At 42.4% G+C, this 17,740-nt stretch overlaps 1 protein-coding gene across 1 annotated transcript in view; it reads left to right on the plus strand.

Moving 5' to 3' along the window:
- Positions 1 to 2,388: 2,388 nt before the first annotated feature.
- Positions 2,389 to 17,740, plus strand: part of LOC109866527 (synaptosomal-associated protein 25-A) — a 36,615-nt gene continuing 21,263 nt past the window's right edge. The window contains exon 1 of the mRNA XM_031800370.1: positions 2,389 to 2,685. The gene's annotated coding sequence lies outside the window, so the exon portion shown is untranslated. The remainder of the gene's footprint in view (positions 2,686 to 17,740) is intronic.

Below are 17,740 nucleotides of genomic sequence, written 5' to 3' on the forward strand. Positions count from 1 at the left end.
GTTGGATGTCACACAGTATGGGGTTGGATGTCACACAGAATGGGGTTGGATGTCACACAGAATGGGGTTGGAGGTCACACAGTATGGGGTTGGATGTCACACAGAATGGGGTTGGATGTCACACAGAATGGGGTTGGATGTCACACAGAATGGGGTTGGATGTCACACAGAATGGGGTTGGATGTCACACAGAATGGGGTTGGAGGTCACACAGAATGGGGTTGGAGGTCACACAGAATGGGGTTGGATGTCACACAGAATAGGGTTGGATGTCACACAGTATGGGGTTAATGTCACACAGTATGGGGTTGGATGTCACACAGAATGGGGTTGGATATCACACAGAATGGGGTTGGATGTCACACAGAATGGGGTTGGAGGTCACAATGTAACTTATTTTGTAACAGGAAATGAAGCAACATGGCATACAGAGCCTTTCTTTGATCAAATTATATTTACTAAAATATTCAGCATTTTGTGTCTTGAGAACAACATATTGAGTAAATGTGTTTGTGTATGAATGTGTGGGTGTGTGACAGAAAAAAATTGTATAAGAGAGAAGCAATGAAGGGATCTCTTCCTAGCACATACTGTAAGAGCTTGGGATTTATTGTAAACTGGCAGTGGCAATGTTGATAGTGACAACCAACCCCACATTCCATGTGACAACCAACCCCACATTCCATGTGACAACCAACCCCACATTCAAAGTGACAACCAACCCCACATTCCATGTGACAACCAACCCCACATTCCATGTGACAACCAACCCCACATTCCATGTGACAACCAACCCCACATGCCATGTGACAACCAACCCCACATTCCATGTGACAACCAACCCCACATGCCATGTGACAACCAACCCCACATTCCATGTGACAACCAACCCCACATGCCATGTGACAACCAACCCCACATTCCATGTGACAACCAACCCCACATTCCATGTGACAACCATCCCCAACACCATAATTGTTCATGGATACTCCCATAATTCAAACATTTACAAAGAAAATTCAATTTTTTGTTTTTTACCTTCACCTATGAAAAACACTAATTCCCATCCGCTCAATGTTTTGTCATGCTAACATGAGTTGACCAGGTGGATGAGTTCTTAAGGATCCACCCCTTTTTTTCAATGTTCGCCTACAATGACATATCAAGTCTAACTGCCTGTAACTCAGGCCCTGAAGCAAGGATATGCATATTCTTGGTATCATTTGAAAGGAAACACTTTGAAGTTTGTGGAAATGTGAAAGGAATGTAGGAGAATATAACACAATAGATCTGGTAAAAGATGATACAAAGACAAAACCAACCGTTCTATTGTATTTTTTTGTACCATCATCTTTGAAATGCAAGAGAAAGGCCATCATATATTATTCCAGCCCAGCTGCAATTTAGATTTTGGCCACTAGATGGCAGAAGCGTATGTGCAACGTTTTAGACTGATCCAATGAACCATTGCATTTCTGTTCAAAATGTTGTGTCAAGACTGCCCAAATGCGCTAAATTGCTTTATTCATAACTTTTCATGTTCAAAACTGTGCACTCTCCTCAAACAATAGTTTGTTTTTCTTTCACTGTAACAGCTACTGTAAATTGGACAGTGCAGTTAGATTAACAAGAATTTAAGCTTTCTGCCAATATCAGATATGTCTATGTACTGAGAAATGTTTGTGTAACTTACAACCTCATGCTAATCACATTAGCCTACGTTAGCTCAACGTCCCACAGGGGACCCACCAATCCTGAAGAAGTTTTAAATGAATTCACACATTTTAACTTTAAAATGATTACACAACTCCATTTAGATTGGGAGTAATTAGCACTGTGACAACCAACCCATGGGACAACCAACTCGTCCTCCCCTAACTTACAGAAGTTAGAATAGTGATTCAAACCTTTACTTGTTTTCTTTGTGTTTTGTTTGGGATTCACAGTGACTGAAATGCAGTGTGCATTGTTAGGTTAAAATGTGGGTGAGTCAGGAAAATAATGACTGTAAAATGTCAAGAGATAAAAAAGAAATGCGTCATTGCTGTAAGAGAAAGTAACGACCACCCATTAGTATAACGCTATAGACTATTCACAATTCTGTTTCAGAGCATCCAATATGGTTATTTTGTTGTGCGGGTGCTGTTTGTTTCAATAGGACTAAATCACACGTTAGTAGTAGAGCCTCAATAATATCGTCATACCGAGCATGTGTAGGCCTATCTATTATATTATGCTACCTATTTCTCATCATAAAGCGACCAAAATAATTATACATAAATATCTGTTTTAGGGGAGAAACTGTTTAGAATCGATGGCTGAAATGTTATACCATGACACGACACATGTAAACACATTCACAGGTTGTTGTTTGCCCCAAAAAATACATGGCGATTTCCGTTGAGCAGTTACCGGTGCGCATGCAGCTGCCCACTACCAAGCTTGCAGAAGTGCCTCTCTTTTTGACAGATAGGCCTATCTATTAAAAGCTGCTGACGTCAAAAGCGACTGCCATCTTTGACTAGGGCAGAGCTGCTGCGTTCCATTGAAGAACTGAGGAGGTATCAACCACGCGCAGTGCCTTTGCAGCAATCCAGTCCACACAGAACGGGAGTGATATCTGTTAGTTGTTGAAATACGCAGACATTTCCTCCTGCTGACTGCAAGCCACCGACCACGGTACAGGTAAGAGAATACTTTAGATTTCTCTTTTCTATTATAACGCAAATGTTTTATTTTATAAAGGTTTTCACCAAAATATTTTCAGTACAAAATGAAGTACTCGGTTTTGAATTGTGAAGCCGTTTTCGATTGAGAGCATCGAAGGATATGTTTTGATAAACCCTGCATGACGGTCCACTTGATTAATAAAGGTGTATTCGTTGCCTTTTTGTTTAATTCGCACGCCTGATTTAGAAATATATCAATTATAGGCTATGTGTATTGTTATTAGAGAAAGCCATGCCGGGGTTTGCCTCTTTCTAATTACATGAACCTTGTGTTGTGCGTGTAAATCTCCACGAGCAGTCGATTTTCTGAAATTGAAGGATGCTGTATGTGCTAATGCGTAAGGTGTGGGCGTTTTCTGCGTTTCAGCACCTTGGACAATGACAGCTGGGGCTCGGCTGCGCTGTTGTCTCTCTTGCTCTCAAACTCGCTCAGAAAATATGCAGACGAACACGCACAATAAATTAAACAAAGACACGGCTTTATTAGATATTCAAACCGTATTAGATATGACTTGTTGTGTTTTGCACCAGCATGCTTTGAAACGTGTGTATATTTAGAAGCTTTTGGGGATTTTGCGCAGAGCTGGTTTATCACTCCCGCGAGTGATGCTTAAGAGGATGGTATTTTACGACCGCTTCTCAAATGTGGGTAGGCAACAGCCCACTGCTGATGCCGCAGGGGAATCGTGAATGATAGTAAGTCTATCAAATCAAAAGTAGGGGTGATTTAGTGCAGATTTAGAGTCTAATGTGCGTTAAAAATGCAGTTGGGGAGAAACATCCCAAAGGGGTGAAAGAAGGGGTCCTCAATTGATTTAGGGAATGTCATTATAGTAAACTGCGCCAGAGTGTGTCGATGGGAGGAGGGGGGGGGGGTAAACAGGGGAGACACGACCGACATTCTTCATGAATATGCCACTATATATGTACGCCCGTCCGTGCTCGCTGGCTGTAGCCTACTCAGTTTGTTGCGTCAAAATGGCCACATCCCTGCCATGCCATTTAGGTGACGAAGCATCGGTAATTATGTCTGTGTCTTCCCGGTGCTAGAGGATGGGCGGGGGCTCGAGGCGAGAAGAGCGGGGGAGGACGGTGAAACCCGCACTATGACATCCTATAGCCCCCATCCATCCACGCCACCCTATACGTATATGCACTGCACCTCGACTACATCAAACCACAGATGAGATCCTTAGATCGTCGACTTGTCAAGCACGAAGCATGTGGTGAAATTGACACCAAATCTGTTATGATGTATGTGCATTTAAATGGTCTTCTCTCCATCATGGCTCAATGGAATGTTGGTTGATTGCTGACCAGACCTTTAAGGTTTGCGGCAAATTAGTTATGTAGGTCACGTGCTCCTCTACGTGCTCTTCTTCGCAGGTCGCACCTGGAAATACTGTTTTTAGATTTCAGCACCACGTGATGTTGGACCACCGTCGCATCTCCCCATTGCTCTGCCTGAGAGTTTTCAGTCTCTTGTGCCATAACATCAGAGAGAGAGACAGAGAGACAGGGACAGAAAGAAAGAAAGAGACATAGAGAGAGAGGAAAGAGAGAGAGAGATAATATCAAAATGGAGAAGCTAGTAACATGCCGTTAGATATGAAAGGAATCCAGCATTGAATGGAGTGTTGAGAGGGCCCATGTTGAGCTGACAAATAAAAGAACATGAAACGCATGCTTTCGGTTGACATGGCTGCTATAGCCTACCATATCGCATCATGCGGCTTCCATCGGTTTGACTGCAGAGCGTGGGCGGCACTATAGGGCTTTTCCACGAGTAAATGGTGACTCATATACCATCACCCAGCGGTAGCGGTTGATTGTTTTTCGGAACAGCCTATTGTTCGTTTATATAGCTGCTCTCTCGCTCTCTCTCTATGTGTGTGTCTGGTATACCGAGCTGAAATCTATAGATTTGCTGAACTGTGCATTGTGCGTATTGGTGCATGCGGCTATCCCTATTTTTTCAGAGCATATACTCTCCAGATATCAGTAAATGACTGCCGACAATTACCAAATGTCCCCCTAAAAAAGCTATAATGAAATGGACATTTGGCCAATCGATTTCAGAACATTTAACTTATATCACAATCTATATGATTGCAGCCTTGGATTAATTAATTCACCTTTTTTTGCCAAACATACCAAGGAATAAATGCCTCACTGTTACTGATTGATAATGATGCTTGTCAACTGAAAGAGCAATGGCATTCTACTGTAATTCGACATGCATTTGTGATGTACTGTATGCCTTGAGGAAGCTGAAGAATCGTGCATTTTGCTCGATGTCAGGGGGACTGTGTGTGATGGTATCTCTATAATGAGGTCTGTATTGATGTTGAGTAATGTGCTGTTCTGACCAATGTAGACTAGTGGATGCTATTCTAGGTTCATGGCCCTGGAAAAGGACTGTAGATTAGGTTTTCAGTCAGGAAGTACTGTATTTTGCATCCCAAAGGGCACCCTATTCCATATTTAGTGCACTACTTTTGGCCTAGGCCCATAGGGCTCGCGTCAAAAGTAGTGCACTTTGTAGGGAATATGGTGCCGTTTGCAAAATATGTGTGGGGATTGACTGTATTGATATCATAATCTGGCCATTTTTGTGTAGACTATTATCAATTCAGGAACCTATAAGATCTAACACATACGTGGAAACATTAAAGTATGTTGCATGATAAGATTCAATCCAACACTATGTTTAAGCTTTTCAGAGTATGTATATGATAAGATTCAATCCAACACTATGTTTAAGCTTTTCAGAGTATTTATATGATAAGATTCAATCCAACACTATGTTTAAGCTTTTCAGAGTATGTATAGGCTTCTATCAGGTACAGCGTATTCTGTTTCACTACATAACAAAGGCCTACTCCAGTAGCATCAGTTTCACCAAGAGAGTTAACCTTGCCTTTGACCTGATGACATTAGTGGAACAGGAGGAGGAGGGGAGAGGATTTGGCATCTACTCTTTACCACAAGGGAGTTAGTCTCATTTTCCCTGAGACAATCAGGTAGTAAACAATAAGACAAAATGGCTGCTGCTGTAGAGCAGAGGAAGCTATGGCGATGTCAGAAGATTGAGGACTTTGGCGCGTTCCCTCCGTCACTGCCTATGACACATGGCTGGGACACATCGATGGGAGAATCTCTCGATAGCAAGTCTGCCTCAGCCCTGGGACAAAGGAGTTGGACAATTTTGGTAGAAGATGTTGTAGAATTCTTCTATACCCAAAGCCCCCTCGTCTTTATAGTGAAGATGAAACAGAGAAGCTATGATGTCACCTTGCGCTGCAGTCTTTGAGATAGTTGTATAATGTTATGTTGGCTCCAACTAATGATTCCATTTGGCTGACAGTCATATAGTTATGTTTCCTGCAAATGTCAGAGTCATCAACATGGTTGTTGGTTTTCGATGTACTTTACTGAGCTGCATTGCACTATTCAGCTATTCAATCAATCAAATTGTGTTTATATAGCCAGAAACCTAACCCATGGACCCCCACAGAGCATGTCGCTAACAATTATTCACTGGTAATAATAGTGAGAGATGCTGGAGTGTCACTCTGCGGGCTGTTACCATCTGAGCTCTTCTTCTCTGGTGCTACTGGGGGTTTTCCCATGATCCTCTCTTCCCACCACCCACCAATCAGAAGAGGGGCTGATGTTCCTCAGACTGATGGAAAAGAGAAGATAATGGCGAATGAACGGATTAGTGAGAGAAAGAGAGAGAGAGAAAGAGAGAGATAAAGAGAGAGAGAGAGAGGGAGAGAGAGAGAAATAGAGAGATAGAGACGAGTAAGAGAGATTGTACCTTTAATCTTCTATACTGCAATGACCATGCATCAAAACATTTAATCCACTGCAGGTACAGTAGTACATCTACTAAATGTTTACTTTGGAGTAGAGATGCCCAAATGTCATTAGGGTGAGTTATTTTAGATACATATTGTTTGTCTTGTTGTTGTTGGACCTTCTCCAAATCATACAGCACATATATCATCAAAGCTTTTGTAAAGAATATTTGTTGGTTTTCATAGACTATCTCTGTTCTTAGAACATGACATTGGTCAGTGATGACAAGACATATGGTGTGAGCAGGCCTGCCAGTAACAGGGTATGACGCAGACTGCAACAGTAGTAAGTCTAGTGCTGCAAGTTGCTGTGACCACAGAGAGCATCTTCCCAGTCAGTTGTATGATGGAAGGATTCCTCTGTGTTGAGTTACGAGGCATATGATTGGTTGAAACCTCCCTGGTCTGGACTGAAGCACGGACATCGCCATCGAATCCCTTCTTCAGTGAGCCACGTTATTAACCAAGTCATCTGGTCTCGTCAACATGAATGTGCTTGGGCCGTTCACCATTACATGTCCTATAGGGAGCTCAGGTGCCTGTCAATAGGCTAGATACACATTAGTATTGTGTTGACTCTGGGCTGCATTCAACACCATTACTGTATCTTATTCAGAAGCCGATGAAGCGAGTCTCTGTGGTGATATGGTTGCTCTACCTTTGTCAATCTGAGGCTGGGTAATTTATGACGCTGCAGTGCAGGCCGTGGGGGTTCTGGTAGATTATGCCCGGGTTTTTCTGGCTTGTAAACAACTCAGTTGTTGTTAGACTGTCTGCCCTAAGATTGGAAGGTTGGGGGTTCAATCCCCAGGCAAGTCATATAAAAAACAGTAAAAAATAAACAATTATGGGACCCTATGTGTTTCTGCTTGGCACTCAGCGTTAAGGAGATAGATTGGGGGTAAGGCCCTGTGATAGACTAGTATCCTGTCCAGGGGGTTGCTTGTACATCACACTATAGAAACAGGAGATTGGCTCCTGCTGTGAGCCAAGGCTACTTACTTTATTCTGGCTTGCACATACTGTACCTAGAACTGCCTGATCAGAATTCATAGTGAATGAGTAATGACACTCTGTCTGTATGCAATACATTGGCTTTATTGTCACATCACTGCCTGGGATTGGATCTTTCTCCTCTCTCTCTCTCTTTCTCTCTTTCTCTTTCTCTCGCCGGCACTCATGCATGCGCGTGCACACACACATTTGATTTGCCTGAGAGATTTTGATTTGATCTAATCTGTGTGTGTGTGTGTGTGTGTGCGTTCTTCGTATAGCCGTAATATGATAATGATGCAGATGTTGGTTCACTGAGCTAAAGCTTCATGGGAATATAGAGAATATCAATTAGGGACAATTGTAGGTAACATGCTTCAATTTCCTGCCTGGCCAATCAGCTCAATGCATATTTGTCTTAACTGGATTTACACTCATAATGAGTTATTTTTCTCTCTGTCTGAAGTCTTTTTCATAGTGGATTATGCACATCTCTCTCTTTTGCTTGCTACTAGTAACATGTACTAAATAGTAGGTTAGAACATGCTTATTACATGTACTAACACCTATTCATGTTAATATTTAACCAAATGTAAAGATAATCATGAGGGATTGGACAGAAGAAGAAGAGGAAGAGAAGAAGAATAGCAGAGATCCTGTATGTAATTCAATGAGTGCACTAGGGAATAATACGATGTCATTCAGACATAGCTATTATTATTAGATATTGTGAGTGAGGGTCTTGTCAGAATGTGTTTCTTGGCCCGGGGGCCCACTAATTGCTTTTTAATGTCTTTGTCTTTATGACTCCTCAAATATTTAATAGTCTCTAATGCTGCCTCATCTTGGCTACCGAGGCTGCTGTCGCTGGACAACTGAGAAATTACATTTTGGGGCTTATTTGACTGATTCATGCCAATTTTCCCCCACATAATTCAATGTGTCCCAGATGACAGCCTATCCATTTGGAAGACAGATAAATTATGTGGGGAAAATTGCCATAAATCAGTCAAATATAAGCCATGAATGTGTTCACGGAATTGGAACAGCAACGTGTTTGAGTGGAACATTGTGGGGTAGGACTCTGAATAGGCTGTATTACAGTACAAACACATTCCAGAGACAAAAACAAAAAATTATTACGGGGATAATGAAACAAATCAATATTGATTAAGACAAAACACTTTGATTAGCTATTACCACAGCATCAGTAAACCATCTGTAATTGTATCTGCATGTTCCTTGCAGGGATGGGGATTGGGTGCTTCAATGTGCCCCTTGCCATTCAATTCCATCAAATATCACAACATTAAAAAGCTTCTGCTGCAGGTTTGGGCCTGTGCATCTCGACACAGTTTTATCGTCTCAGTCCATTAAAAACAGGAAGGTCATGCTTTTAATTCAAAACAGGCTCCCGACCCGTCTCGTAGCGCTGGAACAATAAACTGAAAATGATCGACACCGACCACACCGAACACTTATTGTGGACATTTAGCTGATATCGTTCATTATGATAAGTAGGCTATACTAGAGAAATGTCAAGTTTAAAATGAAGTTTGCTAATATGGGTGATTGTTGGGACAATTGATAGCTACTTTATATTCAAACTAGCAGTAGTCGTTTGAAGGGTAGTATAAAAAACTGGTGGACATTGTTATAAACTATTTATCGTCATGGTGTTGATTCAGTCAATTTATCTTAAAATGTATTTTTGTCCATATCGCCCAGCTCTAGTGTCTGGTACAGTAGGTTCAGGTCATATCCCAGCTCTAGTGTCTGGTACAGTAGGTTCAGGTCATATCCCAGCTCTAGTGTCTGGTACAGTAGGTTCAGGTCATATCCCAGCTCTAGTGTCTGGTACAGTAGGTTCAGGTCATATCCCAGCTCTAGTGTCTGGTACAGTAGGTTCAGGTCATATCCCAGCTCTAGTGTCTGGTACAGTAGGTTAAGATTATATCCCAGCTCTAGTGTCTGGTACAGTAGGATTTCTCTACAGATCATATCCCAGCTCTAGTGTCTGGTACAGTAGGATTTCTCTACAGATCATATCCCAGCTCTAGTGTCTGGTACAGTAGGTTCAGATCATATCCCAGCTCTAGTGTCTGGTACAGTAGGTTCAGGTCATATCCCAGCTCTAGTGTCTGGTATAGTAGGATTTCTCTACAGATCGTATCCCAGCTCCAGTGTCTGATACAGTAGGTTCTCTGCAGATCATATCCCAGCTCTAGTGTCTGGTACAGTAGGTTCAGACCATATCCCAGCTCTAGTGTCTGGTACATTAGGTTCAGATTATATCCCAGCTCTAGTGTTTGGTACAGTAGGTTTTCTCTACAGATCATATCCCAGCTCTAGTGTCTGGTACAGTCGGTTCAGATCATATCCCAGCTCTAGTGTCTGGTACAGTAGATTTTCTCTACAGATCATATCCCAGCTCTAGTGTCTGGTACAGTAGGTTCAGATCATATCCCAGCTCTAGTGTCTGGTACAGTAGGTTCAGATCATATCCCAGCTCTAGTGTCTGGTACAGTAGGTTTTCTCTACAGATCATATCCCAGCTCTAGTGTCTGGTACAGTAGGTTCAGGTTTTCTCTATAGATCTATCGTCTCGTAACAGGTTGTCTCCTCCTGCCTCTCCCATAACCTCTCATTCCCATTCTCTCCCTTCTCTCCCCTCTCACTATTTTCCCCACCTCACCCCACCCCTCTCCTAATCCATCTCACCTATCTCACCTCTCTACCCCCTCCCACCCCTCTCCCCATCCCTCCCACCTCTCTTACCACCCCTCCCACTTTTCCCCCCTCCCACCTCTCTCCCCTCTCTCCCCCATCCCACCTCTCTCCTCTCTTCCCCTGTCCCTTGCCGACCTCTGCGGCGGCCGCTCTTTGTTGTGTTCGTCATATTTGTCATATTTCCCAGGCCCTCCGGGGGCAGTCTGCTGTTAGTTAATGTTTCCAAGAGGAAGGGAATGAGCTAGTTTTGACCAGCCCAGCTGGGTGCCTCCCTGGCCCTAACCGTAACACTACACAAGGAGACCGCAGAGGGGAGGAGAGGGGAGATTGGGCTCCTGCTCTGCAGCACATGGGTAGATAGGGCTTCTGCTCTGCAGTACATGGGGAGATAGGGCTTCTGCTCTGCAGTACATGGGGAGATAGGGCTCCTGCTCTGCAGTACATGGGGAGATAGAGCTCCTGCTCTGCAGTACATGGGGAGATAGAGCTCCTGCTCTGCAGTACATGGGGATATAGGGCTTCTGCTCTGCAGTACATGGGGATATATGGCTCCTGCTCTGCAGCACATGGGTAGATAGGGCTTCTGCTCTGCAGTACATGGGGAGATAGGGCTTCTGCTCTGCAGTACATGGGGAGATAGAGCTCCTGCTCTGCAGTACATGGGGATATAGAGCTCCTGCTCTGCAGTACATGGGGAGATAGAGCTCCTGCTCTGCAGTACATGGGGATATAGGGCTTCTGCTCTGCAGTACATGGGGATATATGGCTTCTGCTCTGCAGTACATGGGGATATAGTATTTGTTTTCTTTCAAGTACTTATTTGAGCATTTGATTTAGTTGCTGCTTTCTGAAGGGCCAGCAGATGGGCGAGGTTTGCACCTTTGGGACTATTCCATAGGCTCCATTTGCTTCTGGCACCGCAAGCTTTAATCAAACATATTGACAGAAAACATGTGTTATCACACTACCTCAATAGTACCTCTACAATATGAGTTTTGGTTCTGACTATTTCAGGAAGATTTGGCTTATTGATGGATGAGAAGCAGGTACACATTTTTGTGTGTGTTTTGTATTGAGGATTGGAGGAGGACAATCAACTGTAGAGAGGTGATGTTGAGAGGACAATCAGCTTTTTGAAACGGCCTGAGTGGTGTGAGAAGGTCATGAATGCAAACAGCAGGATCAGCTACCCTATATTCCAGTGAAAACAGCAGGGTCAGCTACCCTGTATCCCAGTGTAAACAGCAGGGTCAGTTACCTTATATCCCAGTGTAAACAGCAGGGTCAGCTACCCTATATCCCAGTGTAAACAGCAGGGTCAGTTACCTTGTATCTCAGTGTTAACAGCAGGGTCAGCTACCTTATATCTCAGTGTAAACAGCAGGGTCAGTTACCTTATATCCCAGTGTTAACAACAGGGTCAGCTACCTTATATCCCAGTGTAAACAGCAGGGTCAGTTACCTTGAATCTCAGTGTTAACAGCAGGGTCAGTTACCTTGTATCTCAGTGTTAACAGCAGGGTCAGCTACCTTATATCTCAGTGTAAACAGCAGGGTCAGTTACCTTATATCCCAGTGTTAACAACAGGGTCAGCTACCTTATATCCCAGTGTAAACAGCAGGGTCAGTTACCTTATATCTCAGTGTAAACAGCAGGGTCAGTTACCTTATATCCCAGTGTAAACAGCAGGGTCAGCTACTTTATATCCCAGTGTAAACAGCAGGGTCAGTTACCTTCTATCCCAGTGTAAACAGCAGGGTCAGTTACCTTATATCCCAGTGTAAACAGCAGGGTCAGCTACCTTATATCCCAGTGTAAACAGCAGGGTCAGTTACCTTCTATCCCAATGTAAACAGCAGGGTCAGTTACCTTATATCTCAGTGTAAACAGCAGGGTCAGTTACCTTATATCCCAGTGTAAACAGCAGGGTCAGCTACTTTATATCCCAGTGTAAACAGCAGGGTCAGTTACCTTCTATCCCAGTGTAAACAGCAGGGTCAGTTACCTTATATCCCAGTGTAAACAGCAGGGTCAGCTACCTTATATCCCAGTGTAAACAGCAGGGTCAGTTACCTTCTATCCCAGTGTAAACAGCAGGGTCAGTTACCTTCTATCCCAGTGTAAACAGCAGGGTCAGTTACCTTATATCCCAGTGTAAACAGCAGGGTCAGTTACCTTATATCCCAGTGTAAACAGCAGGGTCAGCTACTTTATATCCCAGTGTAAACAGCAGGGTCAGTTACCTTCTATCCCAGTGTAAACAGCAGGGTCAGTTACCTTATATCCCAGTGTAAACAGCAGGGTCAGCTACCTTATATCCCAGTGTAAACAGCAGGGTCAGCTACTTTATATCCCAGTGTAAACAGCAGGGTCAGCTACCTTATATCTCAGTGTTAACAGCATGGTCAGTTACCTTATATCCCAGTGTAAACAGCAGGGTCAGCTACTTTATATCCCAGTGTAAACAGCAGGGTCAGCTACCTTATATCCCAGTGTAAACAGCAGGGTCAGTTACCTTATATCCCAGTGTAAACAGCAGGGTCAGTTACTTTATATCCCAGTGTAAACAGCAGGGTCAGCTACCCTATATCCCAGTGTAAACAGCAGGGTCAGTTACCTTATATCCCAGTGTAAACAGCAGGGTCAGCTACTTTATATCCCAGTGTAAACAGCAGGGTCAGCTACCTTATATCCCAGTGTAAACAGCAGGGTCAGCTACCTTATATCCCAGTGTTAACGGGCTTTAGAAGAGAGATGACCCTATTTCAAAAACATCCTCACAATACGCTTCTTTAGTTTACGATGATTTAAAGAGGACTCATTCTTATTCCATAAGCTAATATCTCACAGATTAAACATACACCACAGAGCACATATCGATGTGTAAATGGTGTTGTTGTGGTGGATACTGTGTGTGGTATTAGCTGGAGCAAAGACTGAGATTAACCAGAGGAAGAAGAGAAAATGGCAGCCGTTGCAAACAAAGGGTCACTGTGAGCATGCCAACATGCATGCACGCAAACAAACACACACACAGAGACAAAGAGCTATTCTCTGTTTAAGTGTTGGACCAGAACAATGATTCTGTCTATTGTCAGAACAGACCATGTGTCGGTTTGTCTGTAAGGTTAGGAAATGCCAGTCTAACTGAACATTTGTTTGGTCTGGGTGCTTGAGTCAACCACATAGCTGCTGCACACTGAATGAATGACGAAGGCAGTTACCTTTAGCTGAAGTTAGGATCAGGGCACGGAACGCATCCCTGAGGAATTTAAAGCACCTCCTTGAAAATCTCATTCCCTCGTTCATTTTGATTTCAGACAGCACGGTAATGTGTTTGTGGTTCTGTACCAGGCAGGGTCTTTATTTGATGAATACGTGTACAGTCATTTTAAGTTTTCCAGGCGAGATCATTTGCAGGCACACGAGGGAGAGCCAGCCGACAGGGGTGGGGGTTGGGGTGGGGAGAGCGTTCTGTAAGTACTCTGTGTTTGGACAAGGCATGAAATATGGCCACCTCATAAGATAAGGGAACGTGTGGGGAATTTGAATGAAGCCATCTCAATATTTTTCATTACTGGACCTGCAGTGATTATAGCTGCCTGACTGTAGCTCAGCCATATCGTCTATGAAGGGTGCCTGTTATATAATACAGTATCTTTGACAGTTACGTTTTAAAATGTGGAAATTGTAAAAGTAACAGATGCATTAACTGATTAACTGCTTTTTAATATCTTATTAATTCTTTTTTAACATTTGATTAATAAGTCTTTAGTCAACTAGAAGCTAACACTGTTTATTACCTTGGGAAATGTAAGAGCTGTCATATAAAACATTTAACAACATACTGTCTGCTGTCATAATGAAATGATGCTATACTCAGCAAAGCTCAGTTAAACACCCCCTATAGTGTGTGTGTGTGTGTGTGTGTGTGTGTGTGTGTGTGTGTGTGTGTGTGTGTGTGTGTGTGTGTGTGTGTTTGTGTGTGTGTGTGTGTGTGTGTGTGTGTGTGTGTGTGTGTGTGTGTGTGTGAGAGAGCGAGAGAGAGAGAGTTTGTCTTAGCTTGTATCAGGACAGATAGTCAGTTAGGCCTAGCAGTGGCTTGCATGGAGCAGTGGTGGAGGACCTGATGTGTGTTAGAATCATCAATAAGACGATGACACTGGAAAACATCTCCACAGACATTTTTTTATGATATTATGCTTCCTTTGCAGATATTTGGTGCTTCCTACGAATCCCAAATGAAACATTCGCCAGCATTTTGGATTTTGAAAGGAAGAGGGAGGGCGGTAGAGGATAAGGTTTGGAGAGAAAGAGAGAGGTAGTGGACAAAGTTTGGAGAGAAAGAGGGAGGTATAGCATGACGTTTGGAGAGAAAGAGAGAGGTAGAGGAGAAGGTATGGCGAGAAAGAGGGAGGTAGAGGATGAGGTTTGGATAGAAAGAGGGAGGTAGAGGATGAGGTTGGGATAGAAAGAGGGAGGTAGAGGATGAGGTTTTGATAGAAAGAGGGAGGTAGAGGATGAGATTTGGATAGAAAGAGGGAGGTAGAGGATGAGATTTGGAGGGAAAGAGGGAGGTATAGGATGAGGTTTTGATAGAAAGAGGGAGGTAGAGGATGAGGTTGGGATAGAAAGAGGGAGGTAGAGGATGAGATTTGGAGGGAAAGAGGGAGGTATAGGATGAGGTTTGGCGAGAAAGAGGGAGGTAGATGGATAGATTAGATAGTGGATGGGCTTGAGGAGGGGAGGGAGGGGAAGGAGGTCGATGAAGGTAAAGAATAAGGCAGCGTGTCTGTCTCAGAGGCAGATGTCTGGCAGCTGTCAGAGGGAAACAGAAGAGAGTAAATCATAGTAAATTAGCTGAGCCAATCAGTAAATGTGTCTGACCTTGTTAACATGACAGAAACCCATTCTCTCTCTGCTGGATCTGAGAGTAACATAAAGCTTCCTGTTTATCTGTCAGTGGAGATGGACGTGGACCGTTCAACCTTACACATTGATTGTGTTGATTCTGTGGCCCAGATTTGTAGGTTGATTGTAGTATAGCAGCATGTTTACCTTGGGCTCTATCCAATCCGTATCATGGTGCAGCATGATAAAAATGTAATATTCCCGTGTTGGCGGAAACTGGATTCACGGTAAACTCTGCAGATGTCGGCTCAATAGGAAATTATCTTTACATTTCTAGCATGCTATCTGTAACGCTTTACAGATTGAATAGAGTTCCTTGTGTTATCTGAATATTACCTGCTGATTCCCACTTACATTCCCATCTATTTGCACTGCAAATAAGTCATTCAGTTGAATAGATTTTCACATGATACCTTAGATATTGTTCTCTTGTGTTATACATATATTTGAAGTCAGAGGATTGGATTTATATAGTGCTTTTTTTAGTAACGAGGAGTGTATGTACAGTAGCATATACAGTACGTAGGCCAGGTTATGTCCTAGCTGTGTTTAAAGTCTCAACTAGTTATGACATACATCTCCAAGTGTTATCCATGTTTCTGTGACAACAACCCTAGTGGATGCTCCCTCAGCATGAATCACGTCTTCACAATGTCCAAGAGAGGTGATAAACCCCGGGCTTGTAGTTCACACTCATAATGACAACGGTCTCATCAGATCTCAATCTAAATAGATCAGAATCGATATGGAATCTTTAGATCAGAAGCTTCATGGAATCTTTAGATCAGAAGCTTCATGGAATCTTTAGATCAGAAGCTTCATGGAATCTTTAGATCAGAAGCTTCATGGAATCTTTAGATCAGAAGCTTCATGGAATCTTTAGATCAGAAGCTTCATGGAATCTTTAGATCAGAAGCTTCATGGAATCTTTAGATCAGAAGCTTCATGGAATCTTTAGATCAGAAGCTTCATGGAATCTTTAGATCAGAAGCTTCATGGAATCTTTAGATCAGAAGCTTCATGGAATCTTTAGATCAGAAGCTTCATGGAATCTTTAGATCAGAAGCTTCATGGAATCTTTAGATCAGAAGCTTCATGGAATCTTTAGATCAGAAGCTAAATGGTTCACAGACACATATCTCTAGTCCATTGTGAAAACGTTAAATTAGTAGCCGGATTAAATAATATGACTCAATAGGTTGATAAAATAATTAATTAATTGGATTATTAAAAATCTATTAATTGATGGCATGTTTCCAGTTGCCCTCTGAACCCCTCAGTTTAGGACTGGTTGATGTGCTAGTTTCAGTGGTAAACTGCAGAGGGGATAACAGGCAGCCTTGAGGGGCTCCAGAGAGAGAATCCAGCCTGTTTGTGTTTGAGATGAAAGCCTTTCTTTCTCTGGTAACAAATGTTGATGTCCTGTTTTTCAATCTAATTTGATTTAAAAGGCACTGCTTCTGCTGCTGCCCAGTCGGTAAGAGATTTCTGTAATCCAAGATGGCTGCTGGTCATGTTTAGCTGTGCAGGAGAAGGAAACGTCTAAAGAAAAGCTATGGAGGGAGGAAAGCGAACATACTGTGTGCTTTGTGTACAAAGATCCCATGGGTCAAAAATTGGTTGAATCAACATTGTTTCCACGTCATTTCAACAAAACAATTCAATGTGATGATGTTGAATCAAGGTGGAAAACTGATTGGATTTGAAAAAAGTCATCAACGTCAGGGAATTTAATCTTCTTTTCACCCAACTTTGAACCTAAATCCAATGACAAGACAGTGACATTTTTTTGTTGATTTCACATTGAATTCACGTTAATTGACAATTCAACCAAATGTAAATTAAAACTAGACATTGAACTGACGTCTGTACCCAGTGGGATAGCTCTCCAGTGGCTGTAAAAAAGGTTATGAGTGATACTGTATTTTGTCAACATGATAATATGGGCACTTCTGCATGAGAATATGTATATCTGTATGTAGGAGTCATATATTACAGTATATGACCTAGTCAGTTACCAAGAGGAAGATGGCTTTATGATACTGTACTAAAGATGACTGATTACTGTAATACATCTTTAAGATTACTATAGTAAAGATGACTGATTACTGTAATACATCTTTAAGATTACTGTAGTAAAGATGACTGATTACTGTAATACATCTTTAAGATTACTGTAGTAAAGATGACTGATTACTGTAATACATCTTTAAGATTACTGTAGTAAAGATGACTGATTACTGTAATACATCTTTAAGATTACTGTAGTAAAGATGACTGATTACTGTAATACATCTTTAAGATTACTGTAGTAAAGATGACTGATTACTGTAATACATCTTTAAGATTACTGTAGTAAAGATGACTGATTACTGTAATACATCTTTAAGATTACTGTAGTAAAGATGTGGCGCTTGTTACAACCGCAGATGTCGTGAGATTCCCAAGACACATGTCGGCTCCAACTGCAAGGGAACAGAACGATCTGGAGGGCAGAATATGGAATAGAATCT

The sequence above is a fragment of the Oncorhynchus kisutch genome, linkage group LG21, assembly GCF_002021735.2.
Source record: "Oncorhynchus kisutch isolate 150728-3 linkage group LG21, Okis_V2, whole genome shotgun sequence".
NCBI classification, from domain to species: Eukaryota; Metazoa; Chordata; class Actinopteri; order Salmoniformes; family Salmonidae; genus Oncorhynchus; species Oncorhynchus kisutch.